At 41.2% G+C, this 21,127-nt stretch overlaps 3 long non-coding RNA genes across 6 annotated transcripts in view; 1 reads left to right on the plus strand and 2 right to left on the minus strand.

Moving 5' to 3' along the window:
• Positions 1–7,349: 7,349 nt before the first annotated feature.
• On the minus strand, positions 7,350–17,479 carry LOC147754654 (uncharacterized). The gene is made up of 2 exons (XR_015317327.1): positions 10,556–17,479; positions 7,350–9,821 (listed from the first exon to the last, which is right to left on the minus strand). It is a non-coding gene; the product is annotated as an uncharacterized LOC147754654 (long non-coding RNA).
• A 60-nt stretch (positions 17,480–17,539) lies between these two features.
• Positions 17,540–21,127, minus strand: part of LOC147754655 (uncharacterized) — a 108,955-nt gene continuing 105,367 nt past the window's right edge. For 3 of the 4 annotated variants that reach the window (XR_015316735.1, XR_015316737.1, XR_015316736.1), the window contains 3 exons: positions 20,410–20,545; positions 19,785–19,900; positions 17,540–19,117 (listed from right to left, as the gene is read on the minus strand). This is a non-coding gene — a long non-coding RNA (uncharacterized LOC147754655). The remainder of the gene's footprint in view (positions 19,118–19,784; positions 19,901–20,409; positions 20,546–21,127) is intronic. The other variant, XR_015316734.1, reaches the window with a different exon arrangement.
• Positions 18,218–21,127, plus strand: part of LOC147754656 (uncharacterized) — a 31,197-nt gene continuing 28,287 nt past the window's right edge. Inside the window, exon 1 of the long non-coding RNA XR_015316751.1 lies at positions 18,218–18,298. This is a non-coding gene — a long non-coding RNA (uncharacterized LOC147754656). The remainder of the gene's footprint in view (positions 18,299–21,127) is intronic.

Raw genomic sequence — 21,127 nt, forward strand, 5'->3', positions numbered from 1 at the left:
AGCAAAACAGATACAAAATAAAGTCTGCAATAGCGAAAACGAGTGTTCGAATGGTATTTTGTTATAGCCTAATTAGTCTTGTGCATATGTCAGGAAAGGATATAGATTATCTAGGGGCAAAACGGACGCGGAGAAAAGTTGGCTATCTATAAAATACGAAGACCAGGTTTAGTCGTGCCGAATGTTAGCGGCAACTAGCTTTGGAGGGACATCTACTCGAACGCTTCTTGAACTTCGTTAGAGCATTGCTTGATTCAACCAGAGCCCATACGGGAAATCCTTCAAACTGGTGTTAAAAAATATTTAGCCGGCCCAAATAAATCCATCCTTCAAAGTTGGGTGAAAAAGATCATCATTCAAATTGCACCAAATGTCTGACCCATACACATCTCAAAAATACTGGAAGTTCGTCTAAGTTGAAAAGTTTCATTATTCTCTGCTCTCCACGATGTCGCTGCTCGAAGTAAAATGTCATACTCTCCTTATAATACGTATTTCATATAAAATTAATAAATATGCTTTGAAAGCTTATTTTTTGAAAGGGTTCATCAACGTAACAAAGTGAAAAGAGTAAAGATACTATAAAAAACAATTCTCAATGTATCGTCTGAAGATTAGGTCATGTGTGCCGTTTTTGTGCTCGTCGAGGATCCGTTAAAAAAGCGGAAAACTTGGGATTACTCTGAATTGAAGCAGGCGGCTCTTGGGTTTCTTGACGAACGGCCATATATGCCAAAAATATGCACGAAAGTTCGCGGCTCAGCATCCACGGCCACTGCAACTCTAAACGAATCGCTGTGGCCCGGAAGCGACGTTATTTTTCAGTAACTTCATTTCAGCTTTTTACGGCTTTAGGTAAATTAAAAAATGTTTATAATTTGCTAAGTTACGAGCATTTAGCTGAACGTATGCGTAAATATACAAAGTATGTTTAGCAACTATATCTAAAGTTATATCTAAATCTATAGAAGTTTTATAGTGACACTTCTTTGAATTACAGTAACATATTTATGCTTGGTCATTCTAAGTTAACTTAGAACTGAACGTCACTATTATGATAATAGTTGATAGTCTGTATATTATTATCTTATACACGTATGTTATTTTATTTCGGAATTTCACGAGGTCCGACCGGTCAATGCAATTAATTGAAGTTACGAGAGTTGTTTGAGCGCTCTCCGACTTGAGCTTTTCGTGAGGAGGTCTCTGGTGGTAATGGCTACTTCAGTACAAGTATGCTTTCTTGGCATCCTAATACTGTTGCGGTTAGCTTTTAAAAGCTGCTAAGGTGCACCAGCATATATTACTTACCACGATTTGCTTTGGATAGACGCCCATAGATGCGACACAATAAGCTCAAATACAAATCTGATGATGGTTTCGACTAAGATCTTGTTGGGCATCACCGGCTGGCTGAGTACTCCACGGTACATTTGTTAGATTCGAAAGACTCAGGATTTACATACAAACGAAAAGGTCCACAAGGTTCTAAGTTTGAGTTAGTTTCTCCGTTGTTAGATAATGAACGATTCAACGATGACTTGTACTCTGTCTGCCAAATCAAGGAATAGGTAAATGCAACGTGTCAATCCTTCAGTGGTTTTTGTACACTGAACCTACAATAACTGATCGCATCAACACGACCGGTGTTCAAACATACTACGCTACCCATTTTCTCACCAGCAACAACCGCGATGTCAGAAAATGAGCCCTGCTTGAATGAGCGCTCTGTCCATAACAGGGAACACAATAACAGAGTACACCTGAAAATAAGATAGAACGCTGATGTACCGGCTATGTTTTAGCGAAAAATATCAGACAAAAGAAATTTGCCCCATCTTTATATTAAATATTATCCTGATTCTAACTGCGAATACTGGTGGCGAGCAGCATTTCTTTTTACTAAAAAAAAAAAAAAATACAGTGCTTTGAAAGCTAGGGCCTTGTCTCACTTTTACAGTATTAACTAGATTCCTAGATAGAAAGTTAACGGGCCCCTTTCGATAATCCACTGAATTACTTATTTACCGTTTATTTCGAGGTTCTGAAGAAGTGCATCTTTTAAGGCACATAAATTTCAGTGGAGTGAATGGTCCGTTAGAATAGGACTCGAAAAAACTGTCAGCCGGACTTACTTGTCATTTGTTTTACGTTGAATTTATTGATGCAGCTTACGTTACTGTGATGGTCTTTCATGCCCTCCACTTAGCTGTAAACAGTTTTTATCAATGTTGTCAAATATGGCGTCCTGCATCGTGTGTTGCTGATTCATTATTACTACACGAAGCTTAACGTAAGCTATATAATATATATATAAGCAGTTGTAAATTTCATTGCAATCCACCTACCCGGCCCAGTCCATTACCCTACTGAAGCTATTTCGTCAGCCTGTTCTAATATGATCGTGTCCCATCTTTCCTTATATAAACTATAGTTTAATTTGATTATAGATTTACATTTTCACAGTGGTGTTAGATTTTCACAAACCCGAGATCTTAAAGCATGAAGTCCTGCTGCTAATCCCATCCCATCCCAGTAAATCGATCCAATTTACCTAAGTCAATCATTCCATTGTCCCTGTTGCACCTAGCGACGTATTACGTTTTCCTAGAAGGACCTTCTAACAGTCCTACTGCAGCGCTGCAATCGTCAGCCTGTTCTAATATCTGATTCGTGTTCGACACTCAACCTTACATAAGCTGTTGGCCTATTGCAGACACTTTTACAAATGAACTCGATTTTCCTTTCGTATTAATTCTGTTGTCGCGTCGAAACTATTCGGGTTACATCCAGGTTCCCTGATTTAAACAAAGTCTTATTTTCTCTCAGCTATCTGCTACGTTGACGATATTACTTTATGGCCTTCTTCAAGTGAATGGCCATTTTGTTAGAGCCAGTATCGCAGTAAAATCGCAGCCATGTTGAAACTGGTTCGCCAAAAGCACCACGTATATCATACTACTGTCGACCTCAGAATATAAACCCAAGCAAATGTGCATCATCTACACATTTAAAATTGATCCCTGCCTGTTGTCTGGCCGAGAGCATACGTAGCGCGTACCCCGTATCCTTCTACTTCTGCTATAATCTTGATACCATGTTGCATGTGTTTCATTTATTTACATTCGGTAGTCTGTCTCTAGTTTCTACATTAACAAGTCACTATTTCGCTCCTCAATGGTAGAAAATAGAACAATGGAATATACAACTTTACGTATATTTAGTAGAACTTTTCCGATATAAATCTATCGCATATTCCAAATGGTAGTCAGTTTCCCGAATCAGCATTATGCACTATGGGAAACACCTTCTCGGCGCATGAATAAACAAAGACCCTGGACCGCACGTTGAGCTGATTGATTGATGTTTTTACAGCTCCACGCAATTTAATGAGAAAACTACACGCATGCATTTGAAGAGTACGGTCACATGGCTCAAAACTCTTTAAACAAACATAAAATGCTTTCTATTTATAGATTAACTTAAAGTGTAGCTAGGCTCACGACATCTACTGTATACTGCCAATAATAGCAAACAAAACTGGCACAACCAAAACCTACTCCAAACAGACCTTAGGGTCTGTTATTTGAAGAGCGAGTCGATGACATAGCAACAGGGATTGCATGAAGGCAAACGAAAAAGCCCCAAACACCTGCCGCCAACTATCTGTAAAAAAAAGAGGCTATTTTCTTATCATTATAGGATAATTATGGAATAGCTTTATGAAGGCAATTGCTAAAGGCTCTAGGAACTCATGAAGAGAAGCAAAGACGAAGAGAGGAAATATGCATGCGCATATCCAATTCCAAGTACGTAGTTTAGTACTACGATATGGTTAGCTGATTGTAGGACCGGCATGTTATAAACAGTTGACACAATATTGAATCTATGCAGAATTCTTTTTTATTTAATTTCATTTATGTGAACAAAACTGAGTGGGTGCCTCCATTAGGTTGAAACATGTCGGCACAATTTTGGCTTGGTCTAATAAAACCTATTCTCAAACCCAAACGACAAATTATTTACTATGTACCCACGGCCGCTTTCCACGGCCTCGTTCACTAGGCTAGGAATCTTCAGCTTTGATGTTGAGGAGTTCGCCCAACCAGATTTCGAGGCCTTGTTTACCGTCAAACGTACGCTGTTTGTTAGGGATTGGAAAAAGTGATAACCCGTCGAAGGATTGTCTGGAGAATACGGTAAAAACAAATGAACTCGCCACTTGCGAACTGTTGCAGAACAACTTTTACAGTCCTGCCATGTTATCCTCAAGTAGGATGACCTCGCCTGGTTTATCGTATCTTTTTTGTTAAAAAGCTTCGTTCACCCGATGTGACTGGGTGAGATTCTTGCCTTCTCAAACTCGGCCTAGTGCACAAGACCCTTTATGTCCAACCATATGCAAACCACTGCCCTCTTGTGATGAAGATCTGGCGTAAGTCTAAGCCCAAGTATATCTCGCTAGCTACTGACACTGTTCATTCTGCTTTATATCGATGCGAAGGCACCACTTCTCGTCATTGTTCACAGTTCTGCGTAGAACCTATCATTATGGCTGTGTGTTGCTCGGTGTCGGAGAAACAATAAGAAGTCGTGTTCCTTTGTGGTACTTTGTCGAATCCCAGTGAGTCCGAGTTTCTAATTTTTGGGTAAGCCTTATAGATCTAGCTGCCCGTCGATAATCATATGGGTGCAATTGACTTTTTAGTCTAATTTATGAATTGCTTGCTAGTCGTTCCGATAGCGGCGGAATGTATCTTTCAATTCCAAGATCCCATAATCGAACCTCGCTTTTAGCAGATCGTTCTGTTCTCGAGTCCTCGCTGTACATGACACACATACCTCGAGCAGCCTTGGCATATGTTTGACATCGGCCGAAGGTGGAATGAAAAGTGTCAAAAACGCATTTTGTTCACAGGCTTTATTCAAAGCGTGAAGTCGGCATAAACTTATTACTCTATCGAAATGCATTCATCTACATGTTTCACTCGTCTGTATGACTGTCAAGAACTTCACTGGGAATAAATCAACGTATTTTTCAAATATATAATTATAAGTTAATACTGGAGTTAATAGGAAAAATATATCTTTAATAATGGTGAAATGAAATCTAAAAGACGAGACCGTTATCCCGAAGAAGATCAAAGGGCTATGCAAGCCTGATTCGGTCTCGTCCGGAAGCCTTTCGAACATTTTACTGACTACTAAGGTATTACTGTAACTGGTTAGGTATGAAGAAGACCCTCAAGGTCAGTTAAAGCCAAGATGCAAAAAAAGACTTTTTTTTAAAGCCTTTGGCTTCTGCATCAAGCTGTCGGAGCATCACTTCTTTGGTAGAACTTGCTGATGGTACAAGGGTGGGTCTAGTCAGTGCAGATTTACCTGGAGTTTCTCCAACAGATCTATCAAACGATATAGTAACTATTTTCCACACCGTTCATGCGCCAACGGCGAAATCTGAATCAGCGGTGGCTGCAAGTTCATGGTCACGACGGCCACGTATCCCGCATATACAAAGGATTAGCGGTAGCAAAGCGGCGCATCTCTTCAGTCAAAAACAGGAGATAACAAAATTTGGTAATGGCTGGAACAAATATTATAACAGGCGTAGCGTGACATGAGCGTGTGAAGCTCGTAACACTTGTATGTAAGAGTGCTTAAGCCCCTCAAAAACCTATCACTCAAACCCTTTGAATGTGTGACCATGTGTAATGCGGCTAGTTAGACGCAGGGCACATGTCGACAGTGTATTGTATTAACTGGAAGTAAAAAAATGTTGATTTTAATGAGTCTAAGATGTGCATTTAAGCTCGTTCGGAAAATTTATTAGGGAAATTTGGTCAAAGTTAGCTGCTGCCATTCAGGTCTATAAAGTGTAGGATCCGCTGACTATTGTCTTTGTAATCAACCGGGTGATTGATCGACTGGCTACCTTATATAATTCTAAATGCTTTTGAAGGAATAAACAACCTATTGCGAAACATTTTCGTTCAAAGTTCAGAAAAGGCGCAGGGCAAGACATAAATGTAAACTTCAACCGAATGCTGCGCTCAGATCGTCTAGAGAGACAGTCATCGATTAGGGTACAAGTAAACAACAGAGGCATTTGGGTCCTGTGGCTTAGATTTAGCCAATTGGTAAGACTAGAGATATCAACAAGATTACGCCTGTCATTAACAAGTCATCTCCATCATAGAAACCCTAAGTGGTTTCGTTGTTTTAGCTTAGACGGTGTCAGGAATCTACAGCCATTGTAGATAATAGAACAAACAGAGGAAGCAGGCGAAAGCCGCCTTGCTGTAGTGTCTTCATGATTGAGTTTTGTTTTTTTACTATCTTTCAATTATGACAGCTACAGAAACGTTTTTGTGAGTAGGATACAATTCAGTATTGTACAAAAACTTCCTGGAATGAGTAAGACATGCTACGCGACATGAATATGTGTGGGTATGGTTTTCAGTTTAGCTCGCGACTGCCAATTCTTAAAAACGGTAGAAACAACTCTCTGTGTGTACAAGAGTGTGTTGCTGGAGGAGCATTTCTTCTGGAGTGGGATTTTAGTACTTCTATTATTAAAAGCTTGCTTTTTGCCTCAAAGCGGCGCATTTCGTAGAAGTTATCTATGTAATTATTACAATAATGATATTAAACAAAGTTTTTACCGACACATTAAATAGTTCGGGAAGTACGGTAAATATAACTAGCTTCACACTTCTCCTTTGCTTTAAAAAAACCTTCATATGAAATGGCTTGCATTTCTATATTTTGCCATATCGAAGTATCGGTTCCTGGCTCTAAAACTATTAGTATTCGCCTACGTCCTCCACTTTACCTGTAAATAAATGTAACCTATCTATTGTAGGATATATAAGCAAAGTCACTCAACTACGTGGTCTATTTGCTTATCCTCTGACTTTAAGCGGGTGCTTTTTTACTTTTTTCTTTATCATTAACAATTGACGAAAATGCCTTTTTGCTCAAAAGGTGCATGCTAACTCGCAGTACTTAAAAACTAAATAAAATGTTTTTAGTTCGTATGATGGTCGTTGAAGGGTCGGAAGATTTGTCATCCTAGAAATCGAACAGCGTTGCTTGTTCGCTTTAATTAAACGCACACGTGAAGACCGCCCTACGTGTTATATATCGTACATTGTGACGCTCTATTTGATTCAATGTCCTGAATATATTTAAAAGTTCGATCAAATCGATAATGTAGCCATTAATTCAAGTTATAAGTTTCGACCAAGAAAATGTTGATATACCCTTACTGGAATTAGGAGCAAAACTTTCAATTATATGGTAGAATACACTTTAAATACATAGCAAAATAATAATTAACAAGCTACTGGTTATAAGCAAAAAATTTAACTTGCCAACTTTATTATCCTAATGGATACATCTCATACACAGGATCAGCGTTCGATAATTTCGAGTGTCAGGTTTTCGACAAACCATAAATCCTTCCAACGAGATCTTGTTTCGCCTAATAAACTAATTAAGAAGGAAGTTGTAGAGGTTCTAGTTAGGAAATTTCGCTACAAGCATTGCCTACGTTTCTCTAATCGACTATTTTGTATGGTAATTTTTAGTCAAACAAATGGTCTAGAACGAACTTTTCAGACGTCCCTTGTTGCCATATTTCGTAAACGTTAAAACAGTATATTAGGATATTAACGTATATAATTAACAGTGGCAATTTATTGATTGACATTGCATATAATTGCCAGTGCTCTTCATATACTTGAAGCAAGTAATCATCAAAATATATTTCTGTTAGATATTTCGAAACCGAAGATGTCATAAATGCTGCGAGTACTTCTAGCCAGCGTTGTTACGTGTGCACACGCAGATCCGTAGTTTTCTGCAATGACAACAGCAAGTTGATGACGCTTGATATTGTTTGTCCTCCTGCTGCTGCTGCTAGGTAAATGTCGATCTACTTGGTTTTTACTCGCTTTAACGTTATACGTATACAATATGACTACAGCGTCCGATTGTAACTTCTCTCCAGCTATGCTTCTGCGATTTTTTATAGCACACGCACAGTTGTGTTCTATATATATATTTTTGTTTTTCCCTATCTCTCAATTGCTTGTAATTTCATCCCAGAAGCTCTCGATGCTTCATCCCCGGTTACGAACCACAGTGAAAAACAGCAGTTTCATCCGGTCTATGTGACCGTAACTCGCGTCTATCCACGACTGGGTCGCGGTGATGGTGGTGCATCTCACCGGAGAGCTTCAAACATATGTTGCCAAACAAAAACTGTCAATTGACAGGGAGTTCAGGCAGGCGAGAAGCTCCCTTCAGCTGCGGCCGTGAAACACTCGAAACTTCTCTAACACTCCATTAAACTTGACGAACGCCAGGCATCGTTTTAGTACCAACCGATTATAGAATTTGCCCACTGAATCTATTCAATTTCTGTCTATCTATTCAATTTCAAACTATCTGAAAATCTTAGAATTGGTTGACCTTACGTTCGCGTTCCATCTAAAGCTTTAGCTTAATAACAATTAAAAATCAAGCATATTTTACAGCAGTTCAGTACTTTTTTGCCAATTTAAGGAGTTGCTCTGTTATGAAAAATAGAGGAACCTGCTAACTTTTTTTTCAGGGCGAGACCCTTTTTTAAACTAGAGCAAACCCTTTTAGACGGACCTCAGTTTTTTAATGCAAAGTACTAGCTTTAAATAGAATGCATGTTTAAACGGTAAATTATATCCTCTTTTCTGCATTCTATTTTTAGAAGTACCGAAATGGAGCTCGTAGAACCATTCGACCTAATGACAACGAAGTTCATCAACGTTAAAACATGTGCGGAAGTTAACAATTAACCGGATTGTACTCGTGCTTGTTGTTTATAGCATAGTGTTTTTACGTCAGATAAAAATTACGTATAAACAATCACACCGGTTGGGAACTGGTAGACAAGCTGATACGTGCTGTACAATCAAAACGATATCAGAATATAGGGCGCCCCGAAACTTTTCAACTTCGTGCTCATTCGCATATGAAGCGCTATGTGGCCCAGACACTTAACGTTGACATTCCTAACAGGCCGTGGGGGGGGCACGGGGGCGGAGCAGACTACGGGAAATATATGTTTGGATCATTTGCAGTAATGGAAAGGTCCGACGGCTAGCGGTATACTGACCGATTCAGGGTATTATATACCTACGGCCGGCCAGAACCGCCAGTACACTTACGGTAATCGTAGGTAAACTTGAAACCGGGTAAGCTGTAGCGTGCTCGTCCGGATTGTTATAATATCACATAGAAAGACGAATTTGATCGATCTTCAGGTTTACGCAAATGTCTTTTTGTCCAGGCTCCGTAAATTATATACTTAATTGTTGCCTACCTGTCATCTGGTTTTATCATCATTTGGATGTATAGTCAACGTCAGCCGAATTGTGTGTTTTTGCACTGCTGTACATTTTGATTCATTTTTTCAATTGAGATATGTCTGAAAGATGGCAGTGGAGCAAGTTGAGACGCTCTAGGCGGCGTGAAGTGAGGCACCCGTGACTAGGCTTTCAGGAGAAGCCTTTCAGTCTGCTTCGTATTCTCTACCCTTTTGTAATATCGCGGTAATTTTTTCTGTGTGGCAGTCTACATCATTAATAAACCGAATATAGAAAAATACGAGACGGAGCCATTTTTGCCAATAAACTAGAATTGATTTGGTATGTTGAGCTAATATCAAAATGAAATCCGCTGCCAGCATGTCATCCGCTATCAACATCTGAGGTAGATTTTTCATGTTTTTACTCAGCGTAGTTTGTTGACTTCTTTGCAGAACGAGAGATCTGAAAGCGCTACCATCATAGCAAAATAACATGTGTTTTTAATAATACCATAATTGGTCACCCAGGCTAAATGACGTAAAAAAAATTTGGACAAAAAGGTGCCACATGATTTGAGCAACGATTAAAAACAAAAACACAAAAACGCTTGCTTTTTTTCGTTCTCACGTTACAATGGTGACCTATCTCTGCACTGAATTTAGCTTGTCATGAGAAATAAATTTTTTACGATAATTGCGGACGATAATTATACGAGTGAGAGGACGCAATTTAACTGGTGGATCTTGTAATCTGATCGACGACATCGGTATCTAAGTCAGCTTTGTTAAACGGATGCCCATCTATTTAGAAGCTATCGTTTATATATGTATATTATAAGACAGAGTCGACTGATATGCCAAATACATAAACAAAAAAAACAAACAAAGCTCAAAAGGCGTCGTACCTAAAATATTAACTATTTTATGCTGTAATTTATATGTCGGCTTTGTACAGATCAAACTAGAAATCGATGCGCGATTTTGTCAATAGCGCTAGCAGACTTTTTCGAACGCGACCCAGGGATCTCATAGCAAGAGACATTTTGGCTCAACAAGACATCTGTAAACCCTACGATCACTTACTGAACCATTATCTGTGAAGCAGTGAGGCAAACTATTGTGAAGCAAGGCAGTTGATTTTATTATATTTATGATGTAAATTTAAATTTAATTAAGGCTAGGGTTGAAATTACTACAAGTACTTACCATGTAAGTTGCACCTGTCGTCAATGATTAGCATCGATAAGCCATTCCGTTCGCATAATGTAGACCTATATTTGAATTGAAGTACAACGTCTACGCTTTTCGATTTATGTTTTCCACACCACTAAGAGGCCTAAAAGATTTTGCTTTGCAGGGGTATTCTCCTTTTTTTGTAAAGAGTTGGTAAACAACGACGAGAAATGTCTCGGAGCTCGGACTTCGTGGATCGTGCCGCCACTGAAATTTCGGCCGACGCTCGGCCAGCCGTGGGCGTCCCGAACTTCAGACCGATCGGCAGGCTTGATCTTACTAGGTTAAGCATGGTGATACATGGGAGCTCTGACCCGTATTCGGGCGCGAAATCTTCGGAGGTCGTCACGGATATGGCAATACTGGCTGAAAAGCTAGATTATCGCTTTAATGGGCAGAGTAAAAAAGGCAACTCGTTACATGAAGCATTGCACGCTCAAGTGAAGAAAATAGCGTTTGCGATGGCAGAAGTGAGCCTGTCCAGACCGTTAACAGGCAGTGAAGTCGTTTTTTTCGATAAGCTGGGGTCCGCTGGGCTTGTTTGAGGTCTAAAGCAAACTTCATTACACATTACATGCAGCACGTGATGTCAACGCGGATGCTTCATGCTCGGAGACCTAGGCAGAGATGTGGGCGTACAGCTCGAAGGAAAATCATTTAGACTCACGCTGGCTCTAGCCAGCGTACGAGGCTACGAGACTGTCTAACTTTAACATGCGGCGTTTCTATCCTCTGCGCGTTCTGATAGTGACAAAAGGTGACCAGAGAAACAAAAGGACCTAGTTGAATGGACTTGAAACAGACACAGCTGCTGGGCGGCGCATTGCTTGAGTTATACAGGAGATGTGTGAAAGTAAAGTTATTGACTCTGGGAGGGTTGCAGTAGCAGTGTGCATGATCTGGAATGCCTCCATCGGTGAGGCCGGTAACCTTTGTAATAAAACTTTCTATTATATTCTATATTTCGTAAGCCGCTTGTCTTAATGGGAACTTGACGGCCCGACTGAATACTGAGGAGTTTATCCCAGGAGGACGATGTACATGGTGGCTAAATATGGAGTTATTTAGTGGCAATCAACGGAAGAAATGGCACGTTTAGGGGTAAGTCGCGAAGTTCTACGTGTTTCGATGATTTTTTTCGCAGCGGCTTTTAGCAAACTGTCACACGACGTTGGTCTAGCGCGGCATACTGAAACAGTCACGAGAACCAAGATCTTAGGAAGCCAGGATCAGCTTCAGAGGATCTTGCGCAGCGACTTGCTAAAGTTTTGTTTAATCGTTTGAGAAACAGGGCGGTGTGACAACCTTTGCCGACATGACCTACTACAAACGCCTGTTGATCAAGTCTACCCGAATGCATTTCTACGAAGACTTTTTCCAGAGCTATCGAAAGCACCGGAGGTAGTTTTGTTGTAGTCAGTAAACCTCGCAGAGCATCACATGCGCGCCAATCCACGCTGGTGTAGTTTATTAACCACATCACACTGCCAACAAGACTCACCCATAGGATAAAACTCTGCATAGAATAAAGTGCTGACCTAGTGAGTAAGCGAGCCTTTGTTCCGTGCCCCGTGCGATGTCAGAAGGCTGTTCACAAATCATCCAAACGTAGCAACCACTCGATCACCACGAAAAGTTGTCGACGCTGCAAACTCATCCTCAAAGAATATGAGGAAGAGTGGATTTTGTTATAATTGTGACAAAACGGACCATCCTAAAAACTCAACACATATAGCCCAAAATGCCGAGGACAGTTAACAGAGGGCGCCATTAAACGGACGCAGATTCCTTCACCAGCTGCGCCGCCTCGGATAAACGCTAACAGGCCGTCGGCTCAGCCTGTCACAACAGAGCAGGCGACGGACTGCGACGGCTTTGAGGCCGCTACGAACGCAACGATCAAAAAAGGACGGCGGAAGCGGAACAACAGCTCTCCGGCGAGGCAAAACGAGATTGGAAGGGCGCTAAACCCAGTGAACAATCAATCTTCCGTTTCGACTACAAGCGTAGCAGGCTTTCGCGGTAGCTGACCAGAAAAGGGGGCTGATTGAAGGGTAGCGAGCCAAACGTCAGCTTGGAGAATGACACTTAGTTGTCATATAGTCTGTAGGCGGTTTCTGCGATAGATGCTGAGATGATCTTGTGGTCACCCTCAAGGACTTTCTTCGGGTAGCCACCTCCTCAGTCTGTAATACTATAAGCAAGGAAATTGAAAGTGGAAAAGATGAAATTGTTCAAAACCTTCGACATACTATATACACTATGCTAAGTGGCATATTTTCATTGTCCAGGCTAAAAAAAAAAATAAACAACAATATAGGTTCTAGGTATAACTCACGAGAGACACGAGAAGAGGGCGACACGAAACTTCTAAAAGCGTAATCAATCGTCCCACTGAAGGATGCTGTTGTTTGTTCGAATGGCTTCTTCTTTATCCAACTACATGTAAAACAGCTTGGTTAGTTACGATTAACTCCAATATTTTGGTTGAAACGACAGAAATGTGTACAGTCAATGTCCTGTTTTTAATTTATACTTATAGCCAATATCTTAAACCGATTCAATCGGCGGTACGGTTACTGACACACATCTGGTAGGATGGATGATCGTCGAAAAGTGCGACGGGAAAGTTTTGAACAATGGTCAAGAATCAATTTGAAAATAATGTATGTGGACCAACAGGAGAATAGAACTTCAGTTTCGTATACTTCACGTCTTTATCGTTACAATAAATACTAATAGTAATATGTAGTATTATTATTACTACTACTACTACTACTACTACTACAAGTGGAATCGTGGTCAAATTGACAAAAACATTTTCTTAGACCCGCAATACGGATTTTTCGCTCACGCTCTTATAATTTGGCTCTCTATGACATAAACAACAACATCACCTTCCTTCCTTAGAGCTTTAATTGCATTTGACACCATCTAGGGCGGTGTTTCCTCAAGGATAACTTCTTGCTGAGACCCATCAGATCAATCACTGAACTGTACATCTTCGTAATACGATCTGAAAGAAAAATTCAGTTACACGTGCGTTTCCACATGCCTTTCATTCTTATTTACCTCAGTTTGAATGTACTGCTTCTTTGCGTCTTGGCCGTTTTGTTGACGACCTCATCTTCAAACAGATCCGCAAATAGTTTCCTACCGCACACACCTGGCTCCCTGAACATTTGTAATCTTTAATACAACTATAATACACTTGTCCTATCTACAGACATATTGTATCTTGAAAAAACTTGACAATGCTCTAACACACCAAGTAAGCCAGTCTTGACGGGACAGTCCTTACGTTGAGCTCGTCCGCAAGGAATTTTTGCTTGACAGACTGGGCTACCAATTTTTTAAAATTACGTTTGAAATTCCATGCTTGCCTTATTATCGTCTAACCTTCGGGCTAAAAGTTTTCTACAACGCGTACCTTCAGCACTTTTTCTCGAACCGATAATTACATACGCCGTTATGCTTTAAGACAAGCCATTCTTTCAGCACTTAAGTAGGGTATCAACTTTTAACGGACCTTTATAGCTCAAATACAATTCATACGAACGATTGTTGAAGTACTAAGTTCCATTGACAGATCATTTCTTTTCAATAGGCATGGCATTCTTATATTTTGAAATTGGTCTACGTTCAGAGTTTCTTGTCGGATTCACAGATCAATGGACGGACCCACCATAAGTCAAAACACATTTGATTCTCATTGCCATTTGCCTTCCAGGTGTCTGCTTGGCCCAATTCATTGAGTACAGAAATCTTCGAGCCATTCCGAGCTATCAACGACGATAGATCTAGAACTCTGCTCATACATTGCATCGAGGAACACAAGATATAGTCCACTTAAGAAACCGCGTGCAGTAAGGTGGCCTCGATCGCGTTCTGTTTTGCCGCTGTTAGGTCTTAGTATCAATGACGTAAAAGTAGAAACAATTGATTCGCTCTGCATTGCTACATAAGGCTGTCGTCATATCACTCTTGGTTAAGCTCAGTCGCCTTAGATCGACACAGCCTTTAAACTTGAATTGAAATAAATTCTTTGGACCATTCTGATCACCAGTAGCCTTTGAGGGACCAACATAGCGAATAAACAGAGCAAATAGCGATATAAAAATGTACATATCGTTCACATATTTCTAAACAGTCATCTACGATCCGCTGGCAAAATTAGTCACCGTAATACGCCTTTCAGTCCATTTGCATAAAATTGTTTTGGTATAAAGTTGCTGGTCCCGCTTTAAATAGGTATAATCACTGTGCTATTGCTACTATAGGAATCCTTTCCCCATCAAAAATAATGCTGTTCATGCAATCAATTTATTATAGAATGCGTTTCTTTGAGCAGAAGATCGTCGCTTATACCGCCACGATTCGCGCAAAGGTGGTTGTCATGTTACAGTCGACATGCGAGCGAACCAGTAATTCATTCAGGACTACCACAAAGCCAGCTCGACATACCACAAGCGCATATGGGTCTTGGTCAGGGCCGAAATCTAGCATGGAAGTTGAGGACAGGGAAGGACAGGCAGAAACCGGCACATTACAGATTCCCTGAAGGTCCGCGAACGCTCCGTACTCCACACCTAGAAACCTGGCGGTTTCACGAGTGGCCGCCCGCCAACGATCCCGCTTGTTAAAACAGATACGACTCTTACCTATTGAACTACTGCGTTATAGTGCGAGGATGGCACGAATATCGCAAGAAGATATGGTAGCGTGTTTGACCTTGGCTAAGATTATTCCGTGAACAGAGTCGCAACCATTCGGCGATCACAGCTGTCGCTCACCACCAGGCTGAAACATATGGTAAGTCTGATGTTATTGCTTACCTCACATACTGTCATCACTTATTCTGTTTTAGCTGATTGGTGCCCGTGTTCTACCACGCGTCCCTAACTGTTTCATCTGCGACCATCTTCAGAATCTCGCTGGAGCTGGCATGAAACGCGATGAGCCAGTAACTTGACTCTGTAAAGTTGTCGAGAGGGCGACGTGCAATAGTTTATGAATACACAGGGCTTTTATCGTGGCATTACAGAAACGCGTATTTTTTTTGCATAGTTGCAAATGAGAGATGTGACTCTTAATGCTAGCGAATCCATATGGAGCCTATACTATCAGTACGTCACTAAAGATCCTAGAAAATCGCAAGCGAGCCTTTCGCGCTAGATTAAACGTTAGATCTCGGACAGTCTAGAATCTCTTGACGCAGGTTTCGTACTATTGCTGTACGTTCTTCGCTATTTGCGCGTATGTTCATCGTCGTCAAGCCTCCATTAGTTCTTTTCGCTAACGTACACATTTCGTGCCTATGGGAACTGACTAAGCATGATGTCAATATGTGAGTTATCTTTCTACGAAGTCTCATCGGCTCTAAAAACGTCTAATAGCTATGGCGGTAGCAGACATCAGTAGCCCCGAGACACAAAGACGAGAGACACACTGAGCAAAACAATGCATAATTACGCAGCGTCATAGGCGCGGTTCGCTCCTTCGGGTTCATTTCAACAAAGCAAAGCATAGATGCAGAGGGAGATGAACGAAACCATACTTCTTTACCGCCAAGTTATACGCCACACATCGCACTTCACAGCGACGCCAACTGACGGCTAGAAGCAACGGCAGCGCCAGCGCCAGCGTCAGCGTTAGCGTTAGCCGCAGCTGCTACAATCTCAGAAACAGTCTTGTCTCATACTGCCGTTGATGCTATTGCCTCACACTTACTGTACAGGTTCTCTGCAGTTCGCGCGTCGATTCGGACTGTCTCTGAATGTAAGGCGGCGACCGCGGCGGCGGCAGCAGCAGCAGCAGCAGTCACTGTGTTTCTACTCTCCACTCGAGCGTCCATCGTTTCGTTCTGTGTCTATTCTTGTCTTCATGTTACTGCTGCGTCATTATTTTGGTTCATCTGCTCCTTCCCGTTTATACGTATGATAACGTTATGTCGAAACGATCGCTGCGATTCCAATCGGAGAGGTAAAGGGGAAAACCTAATCTTGATTTGGCTTCTGTTCCATTCCAGGGCACTTGGTAAGCGTCCTCTGCCGGCCAGTCGTTTAGGCAACACATTGAGCTTTCAGTTGAATGAGCGAGCGAGCGAGCGCCGGCGTTCGTTTCTTTCCTTCCTTCCATTTGCTATGCTGTGCTACTTCGCTGCGCTTTGTATGCGCTTCTGACGAGTATTTGGTTGTCTTCGGGTCCTGGTTTTTATATTTGTAGAGCTTGTGCCAAGCCAGGCTAGGCCAGGCTAGGCCAGGCCAGGCCAGGCCAGTTCTGTCAGTTCCTTCGACTCGCTCGCTCGTGTTGCCATTGGATGCGTCCTGGCGAGCGAGTACTGGTACAATGAGAAGTACGTCGGCCTCAGAAGCGACGACGTGTTATTTTATGTTACTGTTATTGTTGTTGGTTTCGTTTCATTTGCTTGGGTATATATTCAACATAATGCGTTTTTAATGTGAGCAGCTAGATCTTCATCACTACAATCAGCAGCAATAGCATCTGCATGTAGATGGATAGGACTTGTTTCTGTCAGCAGCTTATCGTCGTTTCAGGCAGGTTCCCTCTGTTTTCTGCCGCTGCCGCTGCCGTTGCCGTTGCCGCTGCCGCTGCTAAACAACAGACAGAAGAGAACAGAAGCAGAAAACTCGTCGTCTCCCTGCTACGTGAGCAGAGACAGTGTAAGCGAATGGGATGATCGTAACACGATCCCAGCCGTAGCCGTCGTGGCTACAAAAACACTCTGGTCTGTCTGTAACCGTGCGTACCGGTCACAGGTACACAGCACACAAGCGAACGATGAACAACGCTGTCTCTAATTGACGGATGTTGAATGGAACAAATATTTTTCCCCTACCGATGTACCTTGCTACCAATGTTTCCTGTTATTATTTTGTCATACTATCACAATTCACTTGCAAAAATCTGGACTGATACGAAGCTAAATTGGTTCACGCAGCAAAAGAGGCTCGTAACAACCAAAACAGCGAGGATGATGATGAATAACGTAGGTTAAGTATTATGGTCTATTGATGATTGTAGTCATTGCCGACGAACGACTCTTCGTCAGAGACAACGCTAATAACGATGTGCTATAACCTAATTAACAGCCTAATAGGTTGTGCTTTGTGAACGGTACGGGAAAGCTATAATTATACTTGCTCGCGTTGCTTTGAATTTGAACGAAACAAAAAGGAACAGAAAGGGCCAGAACAAGAAATAGCCTGTTGTTTATTCCCTTATGCACACGATAAGTAATAGCAGTATGATATTGTTCATTTTCTAATAAGCAATATTATATTTTTCCGGGATCCGGCGAACTTGACAACTCAAGTCCCTAAGCACAAGGAAGGTCCTCAAAGGTTGTTTTTGCATTTGTGGCCACACGTTGCGGAAAAGCTACTCTGACAGAGCGCCAAGGACTAATATTTTCACTCTGCCAGCTCTGAAGCCGTATACGTACAATTCAATAAAACTTTGTCGGGCTCATTGCCGAGGCGGGCGTTCGTTTATTTTCCAGTTGTATATTAAAGGAAAGCTAATTTTTCTCTAGAAAAAAAAAAAAAAACACAAAACTCGTGATAACAAAGAAACTGTGTGTCCTTTTCACATTTAGAGCTAAGAGCGTCCATTGCGCAATGCCCAGTGCTGACGGATTACATCATTGCCAGTTCTCACACGCTTTGAAAAGGATCCGACAAACATTTCCGCGAGGTAAGCTTGAAGACTCTGTTCGGACTCAAAGAGTTCGACACTTGATTAAAATTTATTTTCGTTGGAATATATATATTTTACGTGGCTTATGTTAACGACACTTTAACGAGTTTATATCCACTAATATGGTTTGACGCACGAACACGAAGAAAGACCGGTAGGAATCAGCTAGTGCTAGTGCTAGTGCTAGTAGTGAAAATGAGTCGTCTCGAAGCCGAACTGAGGTTGAAATTGCAGTGGACAGTGATTGTACTAAGTAAGAAAATACCATCAAAATATCCACCTTTCTTAGATAAAATTCTATAGACTATATATGGAAGAGGTCCGAATTTAGGTGCTCTACCCTCGCTCTATAGATTGCAACGGGCAGATATCAGCCTTGTCCTTGATCGGGTAAAACTCGCTATCTCCGACTGAATGATCCCCGACTACGCAGATTTACTTCGCTTACGACACGATCCATGCCGGTACAATATATACATATGTAGGATGATTACAGATGCTTGTTGAGATACGTGTACGATATATTACCTATGAACCTTTTCAACGATCGCTCTGCGAGTGAACCTAGAAGTTACAAAAACTGAGCGAAGCCTTCATGTATAAATTGAATTTGGTTGAGGAAAGCCGGGTGACTTGATGTGTTGCAATCATTTTATTAAGACGTGAACGTTCGCAAAAGATAAGCGCTACGGACATTTAAGGCTTTTCTTGACGTATAACCAGCCCTGAGTTTCTGACATGAGTTAAAAGTGTCGGTAATCCGCCGTAGTCACCACCGAGCCCTGTTCTATAGATACGAACCCGGCCATCGTCGACCTGCCGAAGAATAATGTTATAATCATGAATAAGATTAAGGTCATTAACCTGGGCGATCGAGTGAAACGTCAGCGTCTACCATCATTCGTTCACGTGAATGTCATCGGTTCAAAAGTAATAAACATAAATTAAACATAAAAACAATGTAGCTCGTTCGTGTCCGAAGCTATTAGAAAGCATGACAATTGGCGTTCATTAGAGCTACAACGATGTCGCTTTAGTAACATATATTTTAGATGGACAACTTAACAATATTGCTATTTTTAAAATATCGTGGATTCAATCAATTCGTGCCTGTGCTTAGCCGGCATAGTGGACAAAGTTTGATACAGCCTCTACAGAGAACGTTTAAAGATAAAAATGTCAAAATAGATGCACTGCATTTTTTTCAGCTTGTACGTAACATGTATATATATATATCACAAAATCAGAAAGCTGTATAATATTCATGTGTTTGAACTTGTTTATTGATACGCTCTGTTGCACAAAGCGATTAAAATCCCCATATTTTTCGTCCTCTTTTCCAGTGACCACATAAACTGGAGTCAGAGGGTAGAGTACTGCTGCTGAATAGTAGGAACTCATAAAGTAAAAATAACAATAACATCTCAATAGCCATTTGCATAAAACATCATTTGAAATCGTCTACGCTGATCGAGCTGCTTACCAATGAGTTGACAAGAGTTGCTCACATCGTTGACATCCATCTTCACTCGCCGTTACAGCCGCAGCTACGGTGGCGACGCTTGATGTTACCATCCATGCGGCAGTAATGGCTTCATTCTAGAAGGTAGCGCCACGACCAGGACACGAATACTCTTTGCCCTTAATTATTCTTTAGCAAATAACTAAACGTAAACGTATTAGGATCACCCGAAAAAGAGTTAATTCCTATATGTGTTCGGCATGTTCGCACTCCTATCCGTCTACCGTATTTGTACGCGTCAATAGGTCATCCAAAATCGAATTCCTTCGGCCTTTGAGTGAATGAACCCATTTACTGAAAACTATGAAAAAACCATCGCCTATAGCCCAATTGATTGACGAAAAGCATTCTCTCAGGGGGGGATCGAAATCACAACAGTTAACAGGCATACATATGCTTTAACAACACTGACATTTCAAAGAAATAGATAGTACATTCGTCCCCTAGCGGCGCCCGATCACAATATATCTGTTAGCTTGTCCAGGATAAAAGAACTTTTTCATAGTATTTGCATAGTTCTATTAAGTCAAACTGTATATATGTAAACAGACCTGAAATTCTAATGACAACTTCAACGTTAACTTACACTTATTCCAGATTGATAGGTATTCATTTCGTCGTCCCGATTAACGTTATTCTCTTTACAGCTTGAATTCATTGTAGCTTCCACAGATCTTCAGTGTGTCAGTCAACACGAAGTGTGCCTGGCTTCGAAGCTAGGCCTGCAATCGTTCGTAGGCTTAGTAAGCAAACACCTTACCACTACTGCACCATCAGGTATATCGAACAACTAGCCGTGTTTGTTCAAAATACATTTACATCGGTCGCGATGATCGTGGTCCCAACCGTCGATAAAAACAAATTTACAAAAAAAATCGAGAGCAACATTCGACAAATAAATGCACTGTTGGGCATTGGCAATGACAGTCCATTTTACGCAGGCGCAAAAATTGCGAGCAGACTTCTGCGTCATGATGAGAACCTGTAGGCCGATCACTTCACAAGGAACGCGCTCTCGATCATAGAGATCATCTCGGCTTGCCCAAGGGGTCACGACTTGCCTTCGTTTGGTCGATCTCTTTGCTAGATCGCGTTGGGATCAAGTTAAGAAACGTTAAGTTCTCCAATTTAGACTTCAAATTCCGAAACGTCTTTTAAACATTTTAAATTTCGTTAGCATGAACAGCTTGAAGCTATAGTTTGAAAATGTGACAAAGTTAGACAAAAATATGACTATTATACGTACAACCTTAACAACTCGGTTAAAACTTCTAGTTTAATGAGAGCATGTTAAAGAAAGCAAA

This window comes from Varroa destructor, unplaced genomic scaffold (genome assembly GCF_002443255.2).
Source record: "Varroa destructor unplaced genomic scaffold, Vdes_3.0 BEIS01000007.1, whole genome shotgun sequence".
Lineage (NCBI taxonomy): Eukaryota > Metazoa > Arthropoda > Arachnida > Mesostigmata > Varroidae > Varroa > Varroa destructor.